Source organism: Chenopodium quinoa, unplaced genomic scaffold (assembly GCF_001683475.1).
Source record: "Chenopodium quinoa cultivar QQ74 unplaced genomic scaffold, ASM168347v1, whole genome shotgun sequence".
NCBI classification, from domain to species: domain Eukaryota; kingdom Viridiplantae; phylum Streptophyta; class Magnoliopsida; order Caryophyllales; family Amaranthaceae; genus Chenopodium; species Chenopodium quinoa.
This window is the reverse complement of record NW_018742205.1, coordinates 5,114,584-5,135,269: the sequence shown is the minus strand read 5'-3', so window position 1 is coordinate 5,135,269 and position 20,686 is coordinate 5,114,584. Positions and strand designations below refer to the sequence as shown.

At 31.8% G+C, this 20,686-nt stretch overlaps 1 long non-coding RNA gene across 1 annotated transcript; it reads right to left on the bottom strand.

Annotated features, from left to right (window-relative positions):
• Positions 1–16,265: 16,265 nt before the first annotated feature.
• On the bottom strand, positions 16,266–17,115 carry LOC110730311. Its single transcript, XR_002513025.1, has 2 exons — positions 16,639–17,115; positions 16,266–16,536 (listed from the first exon to the last, which is right to left on the bottom strand). It is a non-coding gene; the product is annotated as an uncharacterized LOC110730311 (long non-coding RNA).
• Between the last annotated feature and the right edge of the window lie 3,571 nt (positions 17,116–20,686).

Here is a 20,686-nt window from a genome sequence, read left to right as displayed (position 1 = left end):
AAATGTATGTAATTATTGCATGTGATAATTAACTTGTCTACTACTCTTTTTGCACGAATTGATCTTATAATTCGTTATAAATTGATAGTGTACTAGACTATTCGGGAGTATTTTGGTAATATGGATCAACATGGTAAACATTTTACTTTCTCAATTTCATAAAAATTGCAACACTTTTTTAGTCAAAGTATTTCAATTTTTTGAAATAGAAAAAGCCAAAATCAGAGTGAGATTAGGGTCGAAGGACATAGATTTTTTAAATTAGAAACTAAAGTTGTTGGTGTGTATTTAATTATTCAATTTGTTTATCCAAATATGTTGATATGTAAAATAAATTAAAAAAAAGTGCACAATTGAGTTTAGAGACACACGGGGGTAATTATTGTCACCCTTCCATTGAGGATTATAGTTCATCATCATTTTTCTTAGGTAAAATGTTCCCCAAATTGAGGGCTTTCTTTATCTCTCGCTTTTTATCGATCCACCACTACTTGATCTCATCTACCATTTCTTATTCTTAATTTTATAGACTTTATTTCCATTAAAGGAATTCTCTTATTCTAATTTTTTGAGCATGTTGTTGGGCTCGAATCATCCACCTTGTTGGGCCATATGCACACCTTAACTCCACATTGGTATGATGTTGTCTACTATGAGACAAAGCCACACATATTTATTTTTCAACATCTTTTCAAAAAGTCTCATATTAATTGAGTGTGCTATTACTTATAAAGACTTTCTTATTCTTTTATGTGGGACTTAGATTCCTACCCCAACACAAGCTCTTATCGTTAATTGGTGATATATATATATATATATATATATATATATATATATATAAAATGTATGTGGACTTAGCTAATTCAACTTTAAAGAACTACAAAAAATTCTTGTTCTTATTCATTATTGATTTTGTTAATCTTTTATACATTTATAATCAATAACATGCTCCATATCTGGCCACGCGCCCCACCTCATACTCGCTTGCCCACTCCATATTCACCCATTCACCTAATCCCAATTCCCAACCTTAGATGGAATCAACCACTATAATACTTCTTCCATTCTACTCCAATTGCACTTCCTAAAGCACAATTGGAGTCTTAAATACCTTAATTATATAGTGGTAGAAATTAAAGAAAATTAGCATTATGAAAGTATGTATCGGATTAATCTAACAAGCCCCACATACTATGAGTGTTTATATAGGAGGAAAATCTTCATCTTCCTTTCTTCTCTAGGCTTGAAGGAATCATCAAGTATGCTCGGCTGAGCTTTGGTTTTGGCTTGTATATATAAACTCTTTGACGATTCAAGGTACAACTGTACATAAGCGATTCAAAATAACCGACTTGAAGATCATACATACAATTATCTCTTTCAATTTTAATCTTGAAAAAAAAGGTTTAAGATCATTACCCGACAATACAATTTCCTCCTATTTTTTACTAGCATTACTTCAGTTTAGCAATTCATATACTTTACTTTCACTACAAGAAAATTACCTTTTCGTAGTGATTATTCTAACTTTTGGTATCGATTGTATTTGCTACAAAAAGCTTTTCCAACGAATGGTTATTCGATACAATATACGCCGTTACGATAGCCTTTAGTAGTGTTTTTTGATATCGCTAGGGTTGTCCTCAATAATTCATACGAAAAACTACATACAATCATGGTGAGGATTATAATCGCTATAAATGTTGAACTCATTTTCTTCAAAAAAAAAAATCACACATATGATCTTTACAAGATTCGAAAATGCAACCTTAAGCTCTAATATTAAATGTTTTACCAATAAGTTATGACATAATTTATGTATTATTTGTCAAACAATATTTGTATATCTAGTGTAGAGAAGGTTTTTCGTATCGATTTTTGGGTTTTAGTGGCGATTGTAAACAATATGATTTTCAATAATTTTATAAATGTGCAAAAAAAGGGTGGATATGTATTATTATGTTTTTTGTATCGATTTTATATGGGATTACCATGACGATTGTAAAATGATACGATTTCCTCTACAATTTCACAAACATACATGCATATTATAGTGAATGTACAATCACTACAATATAATCGCTACGAAAAGACATTTTTCTTGTAGTGTTTGACTAGTTTTGACGATTTATGATTGAGGAAAAATATATTTATGTAAAATTTTGTTAGATTCAACTAGATTTATAATTTTAAAATATTAATTTTTTATAGTTTTTACATATTAGCAATTAAAGATTTTAGTAATTAAAATTAATAACGTATTCACAAACATAAAATATGAAACATTATGAGTAAATAAACAAAGGAAGTATGACGGAAGATCAGACATTGGATTGTGGAAGTACATACTTACACAATACTAGGCTCATTAAGGAAGAATTAGCTACCCAAACTTGTATGCTACTTGGACCACCACTATATTGGGCTGGTTTAGGCCCCAATTAACAAACATTAAACGATTAAAGTATTAGCATACTTCTAATATATTGGGCATATTCATGAGACAAATTTCCTTATCAAACACATTCAAGTCTCTATCACTAACATGATTAATTGGTCTAGAACAACGAACATGCAATCGCCGCCATCTATAGTTTTAAGATCAAGAGATTCCTACTTCTTTACACTTTCTATATTACTCTCTTTATCTTTTTGACCAGCTTTTGAAGCCATGCATAGGAAATTTAATTGTTACAAACCCCTTCATAATTAAGATCAATTTAAGCTCGATCCATTTAATTTAAAAGTGTATCATACACACATACATTATATGAAGTATATTAACAGAAATGGTAGTTATTTTCAATTCCTCTCCTTCTACGTTATAATATAGGACAATTTACATGTGAATAACAATAAAGTATCAATTTTCAACACTTACACAACTTTATTTCATGTGTCCTTAAAATTTATCTCTAGCTAGAAGTGTAATCAATAACTATCCTCTTAATATATGGATGGGATACACTATTGGTTTGAGGTAAATCATTATCCATTTGGCTAATGAAAGTGTCCATTTTAATTTAGAAGAGACTCACTAGTCACTACCATGCTAAGACTCTAATAATACCATGAAAATTTCCTTATTTTATAGGTGAATTGGACCTGGGCTATCCAAGGAAAAAGATGAGGGTTGCTCTGTTTACAAACCTACATTAAAAGATTTCATCCCAAACCAGCCGCTGGTAGAACTAATATATAACTTATGGATCTTATAAATTAGTTAATTTATCCTCTATTTTTCAATGTGAAACAACTTACATGTTGATAGCAAAGGGGTTTAATTTCAACATATTAAACTCCTTATTGGATCCTAATCTGACTTAATTTATTTTAAATATCTAACTGAACCAATTGTTTTGTGAAATGTGATAATATTTTTGAGTATCGTATGCATTTATGTATGACTATTGATTTTGGACAAAAAAAATGCGGTTCATCTATAATTCTAAAAGGAGAACCTGTATATCACTTGGTTTTGGGAGTCATCTAGCTATATATTATCTACACCCAAATGGCCAAATTTTACATTTATCTCAAATTTCTCCAAGCATGATTCCTTTATTTTTGATGCCAAAAAAGAGGCCAATCACAACCTATTTTGGGTAGCTGTTCATCCTCTTTTCTTAAAGTCTGTAAAAGATCAAATTAAAGTTGGTTACTATGTGGAAATGTTGTCTTCATTACACTATTTTTGCTTCCTTTATTATTCAAACAGTGTTTCTTTATTTTTTTCTGGGACTAATTTACATGCTATGGGTTTCTGTAACTTGATCTTCAAATATGCTGTTTTTGAAATAATTCATGCATGGTTCTTTGTGCTACGAAATGTAACTCTCAATTTCCACTAGTAAAAATTAAAAAAAAAAAAAAAAGACGTAGAGAATGTTGGTCTTGTTATTCTCGAAAGTGTAGTAGAATTTTGGTCCTTACCGTGAATCCCAAGGAAGGGTTTATACTACGTATATCATATCATTAGATATATTATTTTATATTGCCATTTGTTTGGAGATCGATTTCATATAGCTTTATTATCATCTCATTATTAGTTGTATAAGCTTATAACATGATTATGTCAAAGACGATTGGTATTGATATCTAATTGTTTGGATGACAAGTGACAATTATTTTAGTTCGGGAATCATTCTTGTTTTTCAAATGACCGGTTGTAGGTTCCACTCTGAGACCAAGTTAATTTTGAGGAAAATTGGTTACATGTCGATATGTGATTAGGTAGCATTTGTTTGTCTTAAGTTTAGAAATAATTTTAATGTTAGTATTCAACAATTAATTATAGACTAAAGACAAAAGAACTTATATATTCTACAAAATATATATTTATGTTTTTAAGTGGATATTTTTTTGGAAGAATGCTTTTAAGTGGATTTTATTAATGAACTAATAATAAAATGATATTGTATAGAACCAATTCTATTTAACTGTGAAAACAATTGAAACTTGAATGTTGATACATATTTGACATGAAATATGAAATTTTACCATTTCCTTAATTATAGACCTTAAAACAAACGAAGTGTGCAAATTCCCTCAAAAAAAAAATAAAACGAAGTGTACATGTCACCCAAAAACATGAAATTGATACTCGTGTCAATGTATCATACATGATACATTCATACATGCATATTGTCATATTGACGCTTTTGCTCTAAAAAAAAGTTTAGAAAGACGCTTCTGTATAATGGAAAAATGGGCTGGGCCATTCTTGTTAAAGATGCGTAATATTTCAGCCTTAGTCCTTCAACGAACCAGTCCAAGCCTTTTATAAAAGGGCTGTAAATCATAAACCAATGCACTAAAAGCTTATCAAATAACTCTTTCAATTTTTTTTAAAGCAAACTGCCAAAGTGCATTATTTTATTTTTTTTTAAAGAAAGCCAAAGTGTAATTTCAAATCCTATGCAATGCACATTTCTTCACTTAATTTTAGAATTTTACAATTATTTAAGAAAAAATAAGTTTAATATAAATTTCGAAAAATATTTTTTGATAAGGGTTAGTATAAGGGCCACTCAAGGTCAAAGTACAACTAAAATAAGTTTTTTATAAAGTTTCATAAGCTAAGATCAGTGAAAACAAATAAATAGTGTCAATGCAAAATCAATTTTTGTAAGTAGAAGATGATGAGTTTGAATTTGTAGAAATTGGGATACAAGTTAATAATTTAAGAATATAAAAGACATGACGATTTATTTATAAAAAAGGAAAATACAAGGTACTGAGGGTCACATGAAAACATGGTATGATAAATTTTCTATTATTAAATATTCGTATAAATTAGATCTATTAGGGGCAAAACTTGAACAACATATGAAATTAATTTATAGAAACAACTCAATATGTCCAATAACCTTATATACTCACCTTTTCACTTGGTCTCCCTATTTTATTTTTATTTATTTATTTTTTTTTTCCATTTTTTGTTCAACTCATTTTTCTCCAAAATTCTCAAAATGTATGTCCATAATTACTAAGTAGAACCTACAAAAATGGTGAACATAAATGGTGAGATCAATAAAGGACGAAAAAAGTAAGAAGTATAATACAGTCTTTGCTTTGCTAGAGACGTGCAAACTAGGTATTAATAAACAATTGTTTTAAATTTCACATGTCATAGTTTTTTATCCTTAGGGTTTGCATCATACTCTTCTTTCTTTTTATTTTTTTTATTTTTTTTTTGGTAAGAAGCAGAACTTAGATAAATACATAATAAAGAGTAACAGTACTGTTCATGGCCACAGCCAATATACAAAAGGCCCCTTCATAATTACGGCGGCTGCGGAATTGGTGGGCTTTCATACTATGGTTTTCTAATTTTCATGTTGTAATTTGTTTCAATTTTGTACGTCGTCAATGGTCAATTGTTCAATTGAAACAGTTTTATACACATAAGAGTGGATTAGTCTTCACGACTCCTTATTACTATTGAAAACAATATAAATTAAATACGGAAAATGGTGAAAATTCTCTATATATTAATCAAAATATACTGCATTTTCATACACTTTTAGCATGACAGGTCGAGTTTAAACAAGTTAAGCATGCACAATATGATAAATTTTCACGGGCTTTTATTGTTTCAAGTTGATTTTGATTGATTGACTCGAATTTAGATATATGCTTACATGCTCACAACCTTTCATGAGCTAGCCTATAAATCAAGTCACTTGCATCATGTATAAATTTCCTTAACTCAATTGCATAAGTAATAAGTTGTTTGATCAAAAGAATAGAAAGTAACGTCTAGTCCTGATAGATTTGATAAATCTCCATACAAATGAAGAACACATGAAGTGCCATTATCTGCGGAATTCACTTACAAAAGGTAACCAACTTTTGTCCAAAAAAATCCCAAAAATTTTGCTCTCCATGTCTAACATTAAGAATCATACACAAAAATATATTCATTGTATAGTGTATGATTCAATAATGCATGGAAAGTTTTTTCTCCAATTGCTTTGTTACCTGAACCAAGAATCAGTAAAAGGCAATTCCATATAAAGGGTGCAAAAAGAAGCCCACATCCTAAGTCTTTTTTTAATTTAATTAATTGTACATTATATTATATGCTCCATAATTTTAATAATAATAACAATAATAATGTTACATTATATGTATATGCAAGAAAAGGTGGTAAACACCAGCCACAAAAGTGTGAGAAAGTTAAGAGCTTTTTCTCATAAAAAGGGACACCCCACTTTCTGCCTTATACCATAATTTCACATTTCTTAAATGAAAAGCATATCTTTAACTTGGTTCCTCCTTTAAGAGATTAGATTCCCATAATTTCAAAGTTCATTATAATATTCCCCATGTTTCCTCATAGGGTATAATTCATCCATTCATTGTACATTTATATTCAACATGTTAATAAACTAGCTTTACAACAACTAACCCTAATATTACTATAGATGGTGTGGATGGTGATACCTATACATATATATAGCCGTATATATATGATTCAAGTTTTTGACTAATCTAAATATTTTTTGCGTAAAATAAAAAGAAAACAAAAGAGTGCTTGATTCAATGTATCTTTAATTAAGATAAAAGTATGAAAGAGTAACATTATTATGTGGTGTTAGTATATTATAGCACAAAATTTCGCCTTAGTGACAAGCATAAATTGAGCATATACCGTTATACTAAGTTAATGCAAACTATTGTGCTTCATGCTTTTGAGAGGACGAGGATAGAATTTCATACCCACACAGGCTTCATCAGACCATAATATTCCTAATGGATTTTTCTCCATAGGATATAACTAGCTCATTATTAAATTTAATTTTATCTCTATTAAGCTAGAATGTAGTACATCAAAAAAAAATAGTTATATAAACCAAGTACTTAACCTTAATAATTATCAAAATTTAGCAATAGATTGGTTAATTGATTTCCTGAATAGTCGAAAGATTGAATAATAATATAGGATGACTTATTGTGAAGAAATGAAGATTACATAAGGAGTATGATTTTTCAGTTCTCTTATTATTATTTGGTGACTAAATTTTATTGTGAAAAGGCATGACCGTTTTATAGACAATAATATAGAATTTGCCTAATTATTATTTGACCTTTTAACAGTAGTATGCTCTTCCCTAATCTAACTTTCTTAGATGATTTTTAATTATTTTAACTCTATGTCAATCTGTATGTGTTTCAAAAAAAAAAAAAAAAAAAAAAAAAAAAAAAAAAAAAAAAATCCTAATGTGATCTCTTCTTAATATTATTTGAGTGCTTTAATGTTTGCGAATAATTTATTTATTTAATAGGTAAGAGTATATGAGTAAACAGACCCAAGGTTAAAGATTTGTTTGCTAACTAGCTTATTTGAGCAAAATTAGCTTTTTTGACCAACATTAGCTTATTAACAATTAAATAAGCTAACTCAAGGTGTTTGGTGGGAAGCTTATTTAAAGAGCTTATTCCACTAAATAAGCTCTTTTTCAAAAGGAGCTTTTTCAATTAGCTTATTCAATTCTTATGGTGAAATGACACTTATACCTCCATTTAGGCCCTGATTGGTAATTAGCTGGTAGCTAATTGATATAGATGATTGTATTAGCTTATTTACCTAGCTGGTTATATTAGCTGGTTTGACTAGCTGGTTATAATTAGCTGATTGTGTAAAAGTGTTTGGTAAATAGTTGTTAAAGATTAGCTGTTTTAGTGTATTTAAGAGCCAAAAAACTCATTGTTCAATAAGCTATTTTTTAAAAAAAACTCTTATAATGAGCTTATTTAACAAGAGCTTTTTGAGCTAAAAAAACTCTTTTAATAAGCTATTTACCAAACATCCAAATTAGCTTTTTTAATTGGTCAAACATCTAATTAGGCAAAATAAGCTAAAAGCTCTTTAAAAAGCTCTTTACCAAACAAGGCCTTAATCTAAAATCCTGTATGAACTACCTACCCCCACAATTAGCTTATTGGTCATTTCACATAATCAATCAGCTTTAAACAATCAGCAATTTACCAAACATTTTTATATATCAGCTAATAAAATAAGTTAGTCAAATAAGTTAATACAATCAACTAGTCAAAATTAGTTAACATAATCAATTTCAGCTTTTAGATTTTCACCAAACACGACTTAAATGAAAAATGAAGATTATTAAAAAATAAACAGCTTAGGTTTTCAGGGTTATTCGAATATGCTATTTCAACTTTCACCTATATTAGTAGCAATGGATTGGAAATATTTCAAAGTAGTACTGTCAAAACGGTTTGACAGCTCGGTTTGAAATCGGGTCGGCTAGAAATCGGTTCAAATGTCTTACGAGTCGGTTTCAGTTCGGTTTAAACAATTATCGGTTCGATTCGGTTTCGGTTTATTCTTGAACGGTTTAAATTCGGTTTGGGTAGTAAACGGTTCGGTGCAAACGGGTTGCGGTTTGTTAACGGTTCGGTGTAAACGGTTTTTATCCCGGTTTAAATTTGGTTCGGGTTGTAAACGGTCCGGGTAGTAAACGGTTCGGTGCAGACGGGTTGCGGTTTGTTAATGGTTTTTATCCCGGATAGAAACGGTTCGGGTCTTTTTTAGTTCAGTTTTATTTTAATTCGATTTATAACTGGTTCGGTTTGTTAACGAGTTCGTTTCTTCTACGATTTAACATTATTTGGATCAATTTTATTTTAGGTTTACTAAATTACGGTTCGGGTCTGTTTTTGATTTTTAAAAATCGGATTTTTATCGAGTCGTTCAAAATACTCCTAGTAGGAAGTGGTTTGTAAACGGTTCGAATTATAAGCGATTCGGTTCATAAACGGTTCGGTTTATAAGCGGTTTGGTTTATAATCAGTTCGGTTTATAAACGGTTCGGTGCAAACGGGTTGCAGTTTGTTAACGGTTCGGTGTAAACGGTTTTTATGCCAGTTTAAACGGTTTCGGGTTAGAAACGGTTCGGTTTAGATTTGGTTCGGTTCTTAAACGGTTTAACGTTTACTCGGATCGGTTCGGTTTCGGTTTTACTAACATGCGGTTCGGGTCGGTTTTCGGTTTCATAAAATCGGTTTTTAATCGGTTCGGTTCTCATTCGGATCGGTTGAAACGGTTCGGTTTCACCAGTTCGGTTCGGTTTTTGACAGTGCTATTTCAAAGCATGTACACGGGATAATTATATAACCTAAATACTAAGAAGTATATATGCACGTGCATGCAAAAGTTGAAGCTTTAGCATTGCACGTGTTCAAGTGTTAAAGACCATCTAGCTTCAAGAATCAAGATAGATTTATAAAAATAAATAATCATATATCACTAATATATAAAGCCGGTCTAATATACAGGTCACGAAACAGCGACACTTACCATTCTAGTTTTTCGCCAAGTGTCGCGCCACGTAGGAAATAAATAGGTATTATTGTGACACATATGATGCTAAGTAAGCGATTTTTTGATAGATTTTTGAAGATAAAATTTGTTGTATAAAGTTTTATTATCGATAGAATTCTAATATTTCATATATACAAAATTAATCATAACTTTTAATAAATATCCTATAACTCAATTCTATTTCCATCATCAAATTCGTTTTAAAAGTTCTTTAAAATAAGATCCACCTATAATATATTTAATCACAAATTTTTATACGTAGCTGGCCAAACCGTGTCACCAACTATTACAAGAGTTAATTCGTTAGTGTTATAGGGGTTACTTGGTTAGTGTTATAGTGGTTAATTACTCAATCAGTGATATAGATAAGGATTACTTAGTCAGTGTTAGAGGTTACTCAGTTAGTATTACAGGGGTACTCGGTTAGTTTTATAGGGGTTACTTTGTCCGGCCATATGGTATGGCTAACCGCATAAAAAATGCATTGTTATTTATTTATTTAAAAAAAAATTAGAGAATCAGTAAAAATAAGTTAATCAATAAAAAAAATTTAGTTTGGTAAAAATATTTCTGTTCAGTAAAAATAATTTAAGTTCAATAACAAAAATTTCAAGTCAACAATAACATAGACGCCTATTTACAAACAAAACTACAAAAAATACACTATTATATAAATATATCGTATGTCTAAATATCCTACATTATTAGAACGAATTATTTGACCGTATTTAACATTCAAGTAAAAAGATTATCTTAAAATTTTATCAACCACCTAGACATCGCCCGGGCACAAAACTAGTTAGTAATTAAATATACTTAGTATATATTCATAGGATTTTGAAGCTTGATCGATCAATTATTGTTCTAATGCTGGTGTCTATCACAATTCACAAATGAGATTAATCTTTTGTTATACTCAAAATATCTACAAGCGTATATGACATGAGTCATGAGATATTTCAACTTACAAGCATTAAGACGATAAAACATATTCAAAAAATTGCACAAACCAGTCTATTCTATTTTAATAGATTAAACCCTTGTAAGTTAAAGCGTGTCGCATCACATACAAGACTATATACCCATGAATTTACGCGTCTTAAACAAATTTATTTATCTACTTCGTTAAGCACATGAAAAAGGCTGAAAATTATCGCAGCTCATAGGGCCTACATAATTACATAATAACACTACTTAATGTATTGATCTTGAAGCTCCTCCCTAATCTTTTCACCATGTAAATAGCGACGAATTCTCTACTTATGCGTTAGGTTTTTAATTTTTTTTGCCCCTCTTTAATTTAAAAAGGTGAGAAGATAATTATCTTTTTGCGATTCTAATCAGACTCACTTTAAAGCTTTGTTTGTTTATTTATTTTAATTATTTTTTAATTTTAATTTAGAAAAGAAAAGGAGATGCTTGATTATGTGCGTCTTTGTCAAATTTATTCTAACTTTTACCCCTTCAATTATTTTAACTTGAAACTCCCTTTCATATATACCATAACTTTTCTTCCATGCTTTCCGAAGGTGAGAGAATGTTTGGGGTTACGAAAATCAAAGTGAGTAAAAGTTATTCTTTCTTTTCTTTCTTTGTTAAATTATTTTATACGAAATATTTCTTAAGAAAATAATTATTAGTTTTCACTAAAACCACATTAACCATAAAAAGAAGTGCTCTATCTTTTTTGATTTTTCTTAGGGAAGATTTTGCTTTTCCCTTCCAAAATAAAGTTAGTCCAAAAAAGTTGCCTCGCCTTTGCACAATGCTTACGTTATGGATCATACCTTAAATCTTTACTTTGTGCATTTCCAACACCATACTTTATAATTTTTATTTGTTTTTATAATGTATAATGCTATGGCCTTTAGCCCTTTATACTTATTTTCATGGTGATGATTTTGGCACTTCTACATTCATGCGGCCAGATTGTGGTTTATGATAGACTATATTTCGTATGAATTATGCCGAATTAAAGTGTACAAGGTTGCGTCGGATCTCTGATGCATCTTAAGAGTTGCATGTAGCACAATACCCTCGTAATAACTTATAATTGATAAAAAAAAAAGAGTTAAAAAACTTTATAATAAGACTAAGGAGGTACTCTTTTCATTGCTATATGATTTTGGGAATGGTCTTGTAAAATGGGCAATTTTTTTAAAAAAAAATTATTGACAAGTACCGAAGTACGGTGTATATTGCTAGGCCCATGATTGAAATCTTTAATGACTTAGAATCAACTAACTCTCATGGTTTCTTGGTACAATATATGCTAGACATATATTCAAGAAATCAAGAGTAAGAAAAATAAGGGTAATAGAATATTTATCCCAAGCATCCTTATTTGATAAGATTCAAACCCCATAGTCTCGTACATCTGAATTTCTTTTAGTCTTGCTTGATAAGTAAGCATCAATTACAAATACATTCATAATGAGCTAGTTCTACTAACATTTCATAAGAGAAACTATCTATCAAATTACTTAAGTGGCACCCCATCAATTTTTACATCTCCAATTAACTAGTCTTGCCAAATACATCCCAAGTATAGATGAAAAAAAATGGAAAATCTTAACTAAAACTCTACTTTGCTGACCTTAGTTTTAATATATCAAGAAAATTAAATTAAAATAACTTAAGTTTAAGAAATGTAAGTATATACTTTGTATAAATTATTATAAGGGTTAATAAATTAAAGGCTACTCAACTTCAATTTACAAGTACAATCTGATTAATTAAAATTACTTAAATAAAATGCACCCTGAATTCATTTAGAGTGTATATATGTTACAATTCTAGCTCAATACTCCGTATATTTTTTTTTTTAAATGGTAAATACGAACATTATTTCTTTTCCTATACACAAGAAATCTTCAAAACCGACGAAAAAAAGAAGTTTAAAGCCGCGGGATTGCTTAAGTAGTTCGATCAAGTAATGGTTTAAAGCTTAAAGTAATTAAAGAAAAAGAGCAGCTGGAAGATGCTTAATCGATCGTATTGCAATGATGAGGGTACAATTTTTATAAAAGGCCACAGTTTAAGAACTAAAGAGAAAAAGAACAACTATTATACGCCTATTTCATAAAGTTATAAGATAAAGCTATCAAAATATATAGTAACATTCATGAGAAAGGTACATGAATTATTTTTTATTTTATAACTTAATTGGCTATATAATAAGAGCTTAAAATTTTATTTAAAATTAGTTGAAGAAAGCGTCAAAAACAATTAAATTTTGTGCATGGAATATTGAAAATGAAGAGTAGATAAGTAAGAATCTTGTCACATTACATATCTCTAATGCAAATTGCAGGCGCCTAACGCACTTTCTTCTATTTACATATGAATAATAATTATTTTTTTCCTTTAATTTGGTGCGTAGGACATACGAGCTAATTAATCTTATTACAATTTCCATTGCAAGTAATTGATGGTGCTAAGTTTTTTTTTTAGATGGAAAGAATAATTTGTTTCGCAAGAAATTAAATAAGGTGTCGAAAACATGTATAGTGTGGAATATGCGACTAATCGTACGTATAGCAATTACGAGGGTATGTAGAGGTTTATTTATTGTAACAATGGAGTTCCTGTGCTATATATTGTAACAATAATTGAGTTCCTATGTAGAGTGCTTCTTACGTTTTTTAATAATCACAACATGTTTTTTTTTGACATGTATTATAAGGAGGGAACTAAAAGATGTAAAATGGACACCACAATAAACTAAAAATAATGGATAACTTAATATAAGATCAAATTCAAAATCAAAATTATAGAAAAAATTCATAAAAATAAATTAATAACGAATATTAAGACATCACATACTAAAGAAAAATGTAACAAGTAAAGAGAAAATTTAACTTTCTAACATTATAAAATGATTATCAAGGTAAATTTATGTAATTGACAGTTAGCTTGGTGTAATTAAACCGGCATTATTTTACAGCCACCTCACTCTACTCTCCTCTTACTTTTTCTCTCTTCGCCTACTTTTCACCTTACTCTCCTGCTTCAACCTTCAATTTTAATGGTGGAGCCTAATTTTCACCTTACTTTCTTTCTCCTCCTTCAACCTTCAATTTTAATGGTGGGTCGCTGGTATGCGCCTCTTCATAACGGCATCGAATAACCTCCGTCATTAATGTTATAACGTAACAGATGCAAGAAAAGACAAACATTGAATGTAAAATTAATAAGAAAAACAGACATAAATTTACATGATTCACCAACAATGCATTGGCTATGTCCACGAGCATGCGAGAGTAATAGTTTTATTGATCTTGGGGAAAGCAGATTACAGATTCAGAATAGATATGAGATCAATCACAGAAAACAAATTGATTATATCTCGGATTTCTAATGGTATCTTTCTCATAACTCACAAATGAGAAATAAACAAAAGACTCTCAAATTTCTAAATAATCACTCCACTAATGATTATAGAGGCTAGGAAATAACCTAGGATTTTTTATAATAACCCCCTAGGTTAGGATAAAAAACAAAAGAATTCCTTAAATGAGGAAATAAGGCCCCATGTGCAAACCTGACGCGACGAGCTCTCGCTCGATATTGAGCGAGCTCTCGCTCGGCCCCTGGCCGAGCTATCACTCACCCCAGCGCGCCTTCTATCCTCCACGAGCTATCGAGCGAGCTCTCACTTACCCCTTGCGCATCTACTATCCTTCGTGAGCTATAGCTCACTCGCATAGGAGCTATAGCTCTAATTTAATTTTGTCGCAACAACTCTAAATTTGCCTATGAACAACTAAGCTACCTCACGAGCTATAGCTCGCTGCTCCTAAGACCCGAAATCAGATTCAAGGCATATTTAACATTCGCAAATTAAAATAGAGCAAAACAAAGAAGCAACGGAATCAACGGAGGAGGGAATCCTCATCTACCCTTTGGGGTTAACTATGCCCTTTATTTCTTTATTTGTTCTTAGGAATTTTGTCTTTAAATCGCCTCTAGAAAGGGGTTTGTGGTGGCAAAATTGAAGCAGTGAAAAAGAAGATGAAGGTGGAAAGTAAGGATCGGAGGAAGAATAAGATGAAGCTAAAGTGGGTGGAAGTAAAAAGGAGGAAGAAGAAGATGAACAAGGACAAGGAAGAGGGAGGAAGAAATGGCCGTTAAAAGCAAAAATCTATATATCTCACCCGCCACAAACAATAGTAATATATATATTTTTAAATTAGTAGGCACAAATTTCAATACAACTTATTTATTAAAATGCCAAGAACAAATCAGAAATTATTTCGTTCTCTTCTCATACTTAGTATTTTTTTTTTCATTTTTGAATAAACTACACATCAATACATTTTTACAATTACTAATTTTCCAACAAATATTGATTACTTTTAATATGATAAATGTATTTATAAACGTATTTAAAAAGTTTTGCTAAAAAAAATCTAAGGAAAAATTGGTAAAAATAATTCCAATTTTAGTCATTCACGCTTTAAATAATCCTAAATTTGGAATATTTTTAAATGATCTAAAATTTTAGAGTTGTTCTCTTTCTTTGGTCCCATACGACCGATAACCTGAGGAAAGGGTAATTATTTTGTTAAAACTCTTTTTTTCTTATGACCACCAATACCACCTTTGAATGCCCCCCAAACCAGCACAAACAAGGTTTTCGGTGGTGGGGGAGGGAAAACGATGGGTTTTCAGTGGTGGTGGAGGGAAAAAGAAGGGGTTTTAGTGGTGGGAAAGGGAAGGAGGTGGTTTTTGGTGGTGGGTAACTAAGAGGAGGGGTTTTCGGTGATAGGGGAGGGGATGGGGTGGTTTACGGTGGTTTGGGAAAAGAAAAAAGGGGTTTTCAATGGGGAGATGGAGAGGGGGTGATTTTCGATGGTGGGGTAAGTTATCGAGAGGGGGTTTTTCGATGGCAGGGGAGGATGAGGAGGGTGGTTTTGGTGGTGGGGCAGGGAAGGGGGAAGGTTTTCAGTAGTGGGGTGGCAACTATGGTAGCTGTAATGTGGGGATCTATGTTGCACGGGTACCGACACGGACACGGACACGGACACGATACGGACACGGGAAAACGGCAATCCTGAAATAGGGGACACGGGTACGGCATATAACAAGGCATATAATATATCAAAAAAACGAGAATTTGACAACCTATTCAATAAAACACTAAATAATTAGCCTCAAAACACACAATTTTGTTAAAACAAGTAAATAAACAAAGTGTACGAACGTAATCTCATACATATCAAGAAACCATCAAACCAAATACATGTCTTAATAATAGTTTTACAAATCATAAATAAAATAAACAAAAGTACTAATAGTTTCATTCTTCACCATCACCAAGTACATCATCAAAAATCATATTCTCCATTTCAGCAACCAGCAAGTCAGCGAGTCAACAATACAATACAATTTCAGCAACCAGGGCACAATACAATTTGACAGCTGAACCCATCTCACAATTAACATCACAATTAACAATTAACATCACATTTAACAATTAACAATTGCGAATTACAGTGATACTGCCTCCACGGCTCCACCTCACAATTAACATCAGCATTCAGCAATTGAATTTCAGAAAACAAAGTACAGAAGACAGAAGTCACATAACCCTTACCTGGTGGTGGACTGGTGGCTGGCGAGTGGCGATGGACGGTACTGGGTGGTGGACTGGTGGCTGAGGACGAACAACGACAGCCTGAAACCTAGGTTGAGCGAGTTAGCGACTGAATTAATTGAATTTAAAAAAAAAACAAAGTACAGAAGCCAGTCAAGCCACGGCCTGAAACCTAGGTTGAGCGAGTTACCTGGTGGTGGTCTGGTGGACTGGTGGCTGGCGACACTGGGGTGGTGGCTGAGGACGAACAACGAGCGGCGAGTGAAGTCTGTGTCTCTGTGAGAGTAGGCTGTAGGCGACGAAGCGATGGTGAACTGAGTGACGGTCTGGACCAGCAGCAGCAGGTGAAGCGACGACGGTTATTGGCGCGACGGTGAGTGGCTGACGGTCTGGGACTCAGGGAGCTTGAGTAAGGCAGTAGGTTTGTGAATTGTGAATGGAGGAATTGAGAATGTGAGAGAGTCAGAGAGAATGGAGGAAGTTGGGCTTGTAAAGCCGTAATTGCGTGTCCATCACAAAACGGACCGTGTCCGTACAGAAGAAATTCAAAAAAAAAAACGGACACGGATTTTCGCGTGTCCAAGACGTATCCCCCCGTGTCCCACGCGTGTCCGTGTCCGACACGCGTGTCGACTCGGACACGCCACTTGGCAGGCGTGTCCGTGCATCATAGGTGGGGATAGGGGTGACCAGTGGTGGTAGATGTGGGGATGGGTGGAGGCTTGGTAAGGGTAGCGGTGGTGGTTGGGTTAGGGTTTTTTTTTTTTTTTTTTTTTTTGTACCCAACTAGGTATTGACACTTGTCCAAGTAATCTATTATAATAAATTGGTGACCGGTTGGGACTAAAGAAAGCGAATGAATCTTGAAGTTCGGATTATTTAAGAATAATATAAAGTTGGAGTTATTTAAAACAAACCAGCCTAAAGTTGAGATTATTATTTCCAATTTTTTAAAAATTAATAGGAAATACTAGTAGTGAATTTGAGATTTATATGAAAATAATATTTGGAATTACTCCCTTTGTTTTTTTAAAGGTATAGTTGGATTTGCACATTTGCCGATACACAACTTTGATCATCAATGTCTTTAATTAGAGATTAGTAAAAATTATGAAAAAATAATTTATAAAAGGCTCAAAGGGGTGGTTTTATTAAAAGTAGACATTATGACAAATCCAATAACATATTATTTGATCATATTTATATATATATATTGATAAAAAAATTAAGTCAATAATGACATATGAATAATCTAGCTTTTAAAAAAAAATAGAGGGAGTAAAACAGAAAAACTCGAATTCGTTGTACCCCAAACTTACCTGACTGATGGAGTTGACACTTGACAGGTCTAGTAATAGGAATGTTTCTCTAGCTAGCAAGCTTTATCTCCTATCTGTCCAACTACTGGCGTCGATTTTCATGCTATTAACATTTTTTCCCCATCAATTATTCGTGTCTTTTATTTACGTAAAATGAAGTGCTAGTAATACATACTTCGTACCATCTTAATTTAGGAAGGTAATCCAAGATATATACCTTCGACCTCTTTTTCTTGAGTTGATTTTGATTGATATACAGGCCATATACTAGAATAGCAAAGCGTTCTATATATACTTCCTCCGTCCCATAATATAGTTTCTATTTGTATTTTTTCACGGTATTTAACAAATAGGAGGAGAAAGTGGAAGAAATACATTAATAAAAGTGAAAAGTACTATTATAGACAAATGTTAGAGAGAGAAAATTGGAAAAAGTACAAAGCATGTGCAAAATTCAATGGTAACTTAAGAAGTAGGATGAATAAAGTTAAAAAAATGAAGGTATAATGGTCTTTATATACTATCCAAAAATAAAAACATGAACAACATTTTGGATCTCCAAAATAGAAAAACAGGAATTATATTATAGGACGGAGGGAGTATTATATTGGTTATTTTTTATGTGACGAATGTATTGCTCTATCTCTTATTTAAAGTTAATTTAGTAATAAATAAAGCTCGTTATAAAGATTTTACCCAACAAAGATAAATAATCATGTAATTGGTGTGATTTAACACATTGTAGCTAACCAAATGATCGTTTGGGATATGAGACTTGGTGATGACATGCCTATAGGGTTGAATATTATCAGTTACATGCAGTCGTTTAAGCATTTATCATGTTTGAAGATGATCTTGAGAGCCATGAAGAAAGGCTTGTGACCAAATGGTATGGTCGAAAGTAATATATTAGGGTGACATTGATTGTTTATGAGATGTTTAAATGCAATAATTTGACCAGCACATTAGCCGAGACACGAATTTGACAATTAATGTGTTTAAATGTAAATTAGTTTAAAAATATATCTCTCGGTTAATCCAACATACACCATATGTTGAAATTATAACAAGAAACAAAATTAAAACTGATTTTATTAGCTTGCACACACTGCTCTACACTCCTAAAAAAATACAAAGATGCATGAATATAAATAGCATACGAGATAACAACCTAAAGCTAATAATTAGGAGCATGATCTTATCAAACTAACTGACCCACTATGCATGACTCCACTAACCGTAACAATGACTAACCTCCCACGTAAATAGCCACTTACTCCTAAAAAAACTCTAACTTATCAACACTAAACAAACTATTCACCTAAAAAATAGCTAAGCACTAGTTTTGAATCACTAACTCAACACTCCCCCCTTGATTCAAAATTACACACAATTGACAAACTTAGCTGCTAACTTCATCGACTTGCAACGACGGACTTCAAATTGAACTCGACATACTTTTAAATTAAATCATCCACGAACACGTAACCTCACACTCGACTTTAGACGAGCCTGCAATCTTCCTCTTCAAATTTACAACATCTTGCTAGATGTTTTAATGTGTGATGCACATCTCATCACCTACACATAATTGGTTGATGCACATTATCACCAACATGATATTCTCGGAGCACTTCTTTCCGCACAACCAAATCTCGACATTTTTTGTTGATGCACTTCTCATCAACTACTCAATCTTGTTGATGAAAATTTTCACCATCTTACATTTAATGGAGCACATCTCTCCATTAACTCTCTTTGACATTGTCCTCCAATTGACCATGTCAACTTGCTTGTACCAAAAATCTTTGGTATTATCTTGGAAACTGTCTCTGCGTTGATTACGACTTCCACACTCGTAAAGATTATGCGATCTTTACCTCAAACAATGTTTCACCCTTTTTTTCACAAGATTAAAATCCATTTCATGGGCTAAAAGGGAACCCATCAACATACCAAACCAACCATTACTTCCATGGTTAAACACAAAAACACTCACAAAAAAAATTTCACTCGAAAAAAAACAATAATATTGCTCACAAACAATGAGATCAAGCTGCGTTGCTTGTCTCTCTTACTCAATTTTTTTTTAATACTCTCTTTCTCTCTCTCTCTTTTTTTTCTTTATTTTTTTTTTCTCTTCATCTCTCTCCCTTCTCTTTTTGGTTTATCCCAAGATCTAACATGAAACTCTTAATACCATGTTGAAATTATAACGAGAAACAAAACCAATTTTATTAACTTGCACACACTACTCTACACTCCTAAAAAAATATAAAGATGCATGAATATAAATAGCATACGAGATAACAACCTAAAGCTAATAATTAGGAGCATGATCTTATCAAATTAACTGACCCACTATGTATGACTCCACTAACCGTAACAATGACTAACTTCCCACGTAATTAATTAGCCACTAACCACTAACTCCTAAAAAAACTCCAACTTATCAACAATAAACAAATTCACCTAAAAAATAGCTAAGCACTAGTTTTGAATCACTAACTCAACACCATATTACAGAGTACATGCTAGCATATATTGTAGTTTTATATGTGAATTTTGCAAAAGTCAAACTGTTGCATTTTAGATTAAAAAAAAAAAGGAAGGGAGTATTCATTTAATATTGGATTAATAACATTTTTTAATCCCAACTTTCACCAATTTATTTTTATTAATCTCAACTTTCGATTATTCCGCAATAATCCCAACTTTAAGGTGCATTTTCATTCTTTGATCTGGATTACCGGTTACTTGAAGAAAGGGTTAAAAAAAATTAAAACCATTTATTTGACACGTGTTGCATGTTAATTGGTTTATCAAAATAAAAATAAATTAATTAAAAAAAAAACCCAAAGTCCCATTTTCTCACTCCTCCCCTTTGTTGTTCATCCATGGCTATTAGCTGCCATGGCA